The sequence below is a fragment of the Tachysurus vachellii genome, chromosome 4, assembly GCF_030014155.1.
Source record: "Tachysurus vachellii isolate PV-2020 chromosome 4, HZAU_Pvac_v1, whole genome shotgun sequence".
Taxonomy (NCBI): Eukaryota; Metazoa; Chordata; class Actinopteri; order Siluriformes; family Bagridae; genus Tachysurus; species Tachysurus vachellii.
Genome location: NC_083463.1, coordinates 29,918,140 through 29,925,639, shown reverse-complemented (window position 1 = coordinate 29,925,639; position 7,500 = coordinate 29,918,140). Strand labels below are relative to the sequence as shown.

The window sequence follows — 7,500 nt, the reverse complement described above, 5'->3', positions numbered from 1 at the left end:
AACCATAAATGATGCAAACTTTTGCTATCAGCCAGATAAACACACACACACACACACACACACACACACACACACTACTAATACAGCATTATTTAGAGACCTAACCAATAGAGAGAGAGAGAGAGAGAGAGAGAGAGAGAGATTTGATGCTTTGATGAGTTGATTGCTCCCTACTGGATGGAAAGTTAATGATAATTGTTCGTGTGCCCCTTAAAGTGAAAGGAGACATTAAATAAAAGGGAATTGTCCCACAGAGCCGAGCCGAGCCGAGCCGAGCGGTCACACTGTCTGGACGACTCACAGTCATTTTTTTTAATGCCGCTGTGATTAATATTTTCAAAGTTAACCCTGTCCCATGCTGCAGTATAATTAGGAGGAATCTGATTGGCTGAGCTGATCCAATCGCTTTAGTGACATCACTATGCTTTTAAAGTCATTCTAAGTACTGTAAATAAGTAACTGATGGATACGTGACAGACAGAACGAGTCGTTTTATGGTTCCGAGAGATGAAATAAATTTCCCTGAGTTGATATATAGAGAGCTATGTTAGCATAGATTTATTAGCTATTAGCACCGCATGGCACAGGCAGTAGGAATAAGAGCACTCTGGAGATTTATTCCATTTAATTCGCCGGGTTTGATTACCTGTTCCTTTAAAACACGGCTATGTTGTTTCTTTATTTGTTCTAATTGGAGTCAGAATTGTTTTTGTATCTTTACTACATGCTGCCTGGGTACCGCAATTAAATTCACGACTGATTAGCCTCATAGCGTTTTCTGTACATAAACAGAAGCAGTATCGTCTACAAACGACTTTATTGTTTGATTGTCCCTAAGCCCTAAAATGGATACACCCCACAATGAACGAGGTATCCGCTATCCCATAGGAGACACATTCCCTTAGCTCTTAGTGTCACATAATTAAACGTATACCAACCTCATCAACACTAGTGCACATGACGAAGCAAGTGAACATGTGTGTGTTGTTTTAGGAGCCAAAATATACGCAACCAATGTCACGCAAGCGAAATCCATTTTCTAATAAAAATAAATAAATAAAATAAAATAAAATAAATAAATAAATAAAAAAGTGAAATTAAATTCAATGAAATTAAATTCATCGGTTTCGAACAATTAAATTGTTCGGCTTTGCATAAGTATTCACCCCCCGAACTTTTCTACCTTTTGTGCGGAACTAAAACAGACGTAATAGGAATGTAATACGCAGTGAATCTACTCAAAATAGAGCAAAAACGGAAGGAAAAAATCTGTTTGGTTTGTAAAAGTATGCACAAATACATGACTTGGAATCACGGGTTTTGATGGACGGGCTTCTAGGATTTAATCCCATAGCGCAGGATGTTCAGAAATGTGCCATTTTTCTTTCAAACCAAACCAAACTTTTCTAGAACTTTTTGTCATTTGTGTCAATTTGGAACTTTATAGATTCTGAGTTTGTGTAAATTCATGACATATAATTCCAGTTCTGTCCACTTCAAGTCCAAGTGTGTGTGTGTGTGTGTGTGTGTGTGTGTGGCAAACACTTATACAACTGACAAAGCAGCAACACATCCAAATATTCCATGTGAACGCAGCTTTAGTCTGTATCTGTCTTCCTGAATGAGGAGCTCAGTAAATACTCATGAATTTACTGAGCGCTTAATGAATTTGCCAAGTTGGACTCCACGGTGCCAAAAATTTCTCTGATGGAATATGGAACAGAGAGATCTCGGGAAGAGAGAGGGAAGAAAAAAAAACAAAAAAAACCCCCACACAAACCACAAACACACACTTGAGTGAAACTCCTTTTAAGGAACCAGATCTCCAAAGTAGCACAAAGCTTTCAGAGTCTCTCTCGCTCTCTCTCCACATCTCTGTCTGTCTGGCATTGTCCTGTTGAAGACAGCGCCGTGGGCAGGGGGATTGGCTCGGCTGCCAGCGGTTTTGTTTACCTTCAGCGCAAATGTCCAAGAGGCATTTTGTCGGCATTTCACAAACCCAATCTCTTAATGCTGCTACTGCTGGAGAGTTGGCGTACACGCTGCTTTAGGGACCGTCTCTCAACGACTACACTCACACAGAACGTTTGAAGGGCACTCTGTGCCCCCCCCCCCCACACACAGTACAATGCTACACTGCCTGCCAATGATGACACAAACACTACACAACAATGCCTGATGTCTGACCTGACACACAGTGTTTATTCTCCACTCAGACGTCGAAGCTGAGTCTCATTCTTCATCGTAGCAAGATTCGTTCGTCTTCATCTACAGTTTCGTCCCGAAGACTTTTACGTATTAAACACTGACACATCGCTTAAGAATGACGGTCAGATTGTGCAGACCATTTTCCTATCTATCTATTGTTTAAAACAACAACAAAGACAACAACAACAACAACAACAACAACAACAATAATAATAATAACAACAATAATAATTTTAAAAATAAACATTATAAAAATAAAAAATACAAATAAATAATAAGAATAATATCTATCTGTCTATCTATTTGTTTTTGATATTTAATATAATAATAATAATAATAATAATAATAATAATAATAATAATAATAATAATAATAATAATATTAATAATTTTAAAAACAAACATTATAAAAAAAATAATTCAATTGATTACAGATAATTTCATTAATTAAATAAAAAAGCTATTTAAAATTGTGAAATTATAAAAATAGTTCCATCTGTGTTCTTAGATATGTGTTGTAGGCTGATTGACGTGTGTAACTGCACCCTGTGATGTGTTACTGTACCACCAAGTTCAGGGTAGTTGTCGCCCATCTTGTGCCCTCGGTTCGCTCCATGTGGCCTTGCGTAAGATAAATGGGATAGAATAGGGAGGAAGTGATGGATGATGGATGGATGTTCCTAAAAGACTGGAAAATGTAAATCCGTCATTATACATTAAACCTATAAACTAAATGTTTTTATTTAAGGTTTTGACTGATTTCATTGATGCACATTGTTGTTTTTTTTTTTATAGATTTTTGTAGTAGACACAATGAAAAAGAATGTAAATAGTCACAATATCAGACTCGGACAATTATAGGTCATCATACTAATCTAACTTTGGATGATTTAGGGAAAAAATCTGGCCATGTTTCTGAACAAAGAGGCGTTTGGGAGCTTTAATTAGAGAGCCGAGCCAACAGATGTGACTCGGTGCAATCAGTCAGCTTCTACAACCAAGCCTGAACCACTTATCAACACCGTCTAATGATCATTTCAAATAAACAATCCAGACGTGTAGGCAAGGACGGTATTTTGGAGACGACTCACAGTCAAGGAAATGTGATTTGACGTAACCTTCTTTTTAGATTTCAGACCTTAAATAAAAGAAGAAAAAAAAAATATCACCTTTGTGCTCACCGCTCAAAAAGCCCATGTACCTAAGCGCTTGGCAGGATGACATGAGCATATGGCAGGACTGAATGTTGATTATTATCTGCTCTCATATTTCATTCGGACGTTGGATAAGTGAGCAAATTTATCATTCTGCGGTTTTCTTCTTTGAGTCTGTGGCTGATAATCGGCTCCAGATGAACACCTGGAATTTCACTAAAGTCCAGAGTGAAGGAGAATAGAGTAGTGTAGAGTAGAGTAGAGTAGTGTAGTGTAGAGTAGTGTAGTGTAGTGTAGAGTAGTGTAGTGTAGTGTAGAGTAGAGTAGTGTAGTGTAGTGTAGAGTAGAGTAGTGTAGTGTAGAGTAGTGTAGTGTAGTGTAGAGTAGAGTAGTGTAGTGTAGTGTAGAGTAGAGTAGTGTAGAGTAGAGTACTGTAGTGTAGAGTAGTGTAGTGTAGTGTAGAGTAGAGTAGTGTAGTGTAGAGTAGAGTAGTGTAGAGTAGAGTACTGTAGTGTAGTGTAGTGTAGAGTAGAGTAGTGTAGTGTAGAGTAGAGTAGTGTAGAGTAGAGTACTGTAGTGTAGTGTAGAGTAGTGTAGTGTAGAGTAGAGTAGTGTAGTGTAGTGTAGAGTAGAGTAGTGTAGTGTAGTGTAGAGTAGTGTAGTGTAGAGTAGTGTAGTGTAGTGTAGTGTAGAGTAGAGTACTGTAGTGTAGAGTAGTGTAGTGTAGAGTAGAGTAGTGTAGAGTAGAGTAGTGTAGAGTAGTGTAGAGTAGTGTAGAGTAGAGTAGAGTAGTGTAGTGTAGTGTAGAGTAGTGTAGAGTAGAGTACTGTAGTGTAGAGTAGTGTAGTGTAGAGTAGTGTAGAGTAGAGTACTGTAGTGTAGAGTAGTGTAGAGTAGTGTAGTGTAGAGTAGAGTAGAGTAGTGTAGTGTAGTGTAGTGTAGAGTAGTGTAGTGTAGTGTAGAGTAGTGTAGAGTAGATTAGTGTAGAGTAGTGTAGAGTAGTGTAGAGTAGATTAGTGTAGAGTAGAGTACTGTAGTGTAGTGTAGAGTAGAGTAGAGTAGTGTAGTGTAGTGTAGAGTAGTGTAGAGTAGATTAGTGTAGAGTAGAGTACTGTAGTGTAGTGTAGTGTAGTGTAGAGTAGAGTACTGTAGTGTAGTGTAGTGTAGTGTAGTGTAGTGTAGAGTAGAGTAGTGTAGTGTAGAGTAGAGTAGTGTAGTGTAGAGTAGTGTAGAGTAGTGGAGAGTAGAGTAGTGTAGAGTAGAGTAGTGTAGAGTAGTGTAGTGTAGTGTAGAGTAGTGTAGTGTAGAGTAGTGTAGAGTAGAGTAGTGTAGAGTAGTGTAGTGTAGTGTAGAGTAGTGTAGTGTAGAGTAGAGTAGTGTAGTGTAGAGTAGAGTAGTGTAGTGTAGAGTAGAGTAGTGTAGTGTAGTGTAGTGTAGTGTAGTGTAGTGTAGTGTAGAGTAGTGTAGAGTAGTGTAGAGTAGAGTAGAGTAGATTAGTGTAGAGTAGAGTACTGTAGTGTAGTGTAGTGTAGTGTAGAGTAGATTAGTGTAGAGTAGTGTAGTGTAGAGTAGTGTAGAGTAGAGTAGTGTAGTGTAGTGTAGAGTAGTGTAGAGTAGTGTAGTGTAGAATAGAATAGTGTAGAGTAGTGTAGAGTAGTATAGAGTAGTATAGTATAGAAGTGGAGTGGTGTAGAGTAGTGTAGAGTAGTATAGAGTGGTATAGAATAGAAGTGGAGTGGTGTAGAGTAGTGTAGAGTAGTATAGAGTAGTATAGAATAGAAGTGGAGTAGTGTAGAGTAGTATAGAGTAGAGTAGAGTAGTATAGAATAGAAGTGGAGTGGTGTAGAGTAGAGTGGTGTAGAGTAGTATAGAATAGAAGTGGAGTGGTGTAGAGTAGTGTAGAGTAGTATAGAGTAGTATAGAATAGAAGTGGAGTAGTGTAGAGTAGAGTGGTGTAGAGTAGAATAGAGTAGAGTGGTGTAGAGTAGTATAGAGTAGTATAGAATAGAAGTGGAGTGGTGTAGAGTAGTATAGAGTAGAGTAGAGTAGTATAGAATAGAAGTGGAGTGGTGTAGAGTAGAGTGGTGTAGAGTAGTATAGAATAGAAGTGGAGTGGTGTAGAGTGGTGTAGAGTAGAATAGAGTAGAGTAGTGTAGAGTAGAGTAGAGTAGTATAGAATAGAAGTGGAGTGGTGTAGAGTAGAATAGAGTAGAGTAGTGTAGAGTAGTATAGAGTAGTATAGAATAGAAGTGGAGTGGTGTAGAGTAGAGTGGTGTAGAGTAGTGTAGAGTAGTGTAGAGTAGTATAGAGTAGTATAGAATAGAAGTGGAGTGGTGTAGAGTAGAGTGGTGTAGAGTAGTGTGGTGTAGAGTAGAATAGAGTAGAGTAGAGTAGAGTAGTATAGAGTAGTATAGAGTAGTATAGAATAGAAGTGGAGTGGTGTAGAGTAGTATAGAGTAGTATAGAATAGTATAGAATAGAAGTGGAGTGGTGTAGAGTAGTATAGAGTAGTATAGAGTAGTATAGAATAGAAGTGGAGTGGTGTAGAGTAGTATAGAGTAGTATAGAGTAGTATAGAATAGAAGTGGAGTGGTGTAGAGTAGTATAGAGTAGTATAGAATAGAAGTGGAGTGGTGTAGAGTAGTATAGAGTAGTATAGAATAGAAGTGGAGTGGTGTAGAGTAGTATAGAGTAGTATAGAGTAGTATAGAATAGAAGTGGAGTGGTGTAGAGTAGTATAGAGTAGTATAGAATAGAAGTGGAGTGGTGTAGAGTAGAGTAGTAGTAGTATAGAATAGAAGTGTGAGTGTGTAGAGTAGATAGATATATAGATAGAAGATCCACGCCTATTCATGATGACCACTACACTCTATACATCCACTCCATCTAGATACTCAACATCTATACACCTACTACACTCCACTCCTATCATGAATCGACTACACTCATACACTCACTACACTCCACCCAGCGAGTTAACTCTACACACACTACACTCCACCCACATACTCACTACCCACACCTCACACACCCACTCCTATCTATAACCACACACCACACACCACAACTCCTCCATTCATTAACTCAACTCACACCTACACACTCCCTCCTATTCATACCAACACCTACCTCCACTCTACTATTATACTACACACTCACACACTCCACCCTATCTATTATACTCTACAACACTATACTACACTCCACGTCACTCTACTCCTATTCTATTAGTACTCTACGACACTCTACCGACCACGCCACTCCTATTCTAGATACGCTACTACACTCTACTACACTCCACTCCGATTCTAGAGTAGACTCGACTACACTCTACACACTCCACGCCCTATTCTATTATACTCTACTACACTCGACACACTCCACTCCTCTATGCTATTATACTCTACCGACACTCTACATACACTCTAACCTACACTCCACTCCTATTCTAGTGATCTTCTCCTACACTCGACTACCACTCTACTACACTCCACTCCTAGTCTATTATACTCACTCGACGACACTCTACGACACTCCACTCCTAGTCGATGATACTCTACTACACTCTACTACACTCTACTACACTCCACTCCGATTCTATTATACCTCTACTACACCTACTACACTCACACACTCCACTCCATCTATTATACTCTACTACCTCACTACACTCCACACTCCACTCCTATTCTATTATACTCACACCCTACTACACTCTACTACACTCCACTCCTATCATATACTGCTACACCCCTACTACACTCTACTACACTCCACTCCTATCTATACTCTATACCACTCTACTACACTCACTACACTCCACTCCTATCTATTACTCTACTACACGCTACTACACTCCACTCCTATTCTATTATACTCCTACTACACTCACTACACTCCACTCCTATTCTATATACCTACACCCTACCACCACACTCCACTACTACTCTATCAACTCTACGACACTCTACACACCCACTCCTAGTCTATTATACCTACATACACCTCCACTACACTCCACTCCTATGTCTATTATACCTACTACACCTACTACACTCACTACACTCCACTCCTATTCTACACTCTACTACACTCTACTACACTCTACTACACTCCACTCCTATTCTATAACTCTACAC

General features: G+C 38.9%; 1 long non-coding RNA gene across 1 annotated transcript in view; it reads right to left on the bottom strand.

Moving 5' to 3' along the window:
• LOC132844104 (uncharacterized) overlaps positions 1-7,500 on the bottom strand; it is a 27,653-nt gene that overhangs the window by 789 nt on the left and 19,364 nt on the right. The window lies entirely within an intron of this gene.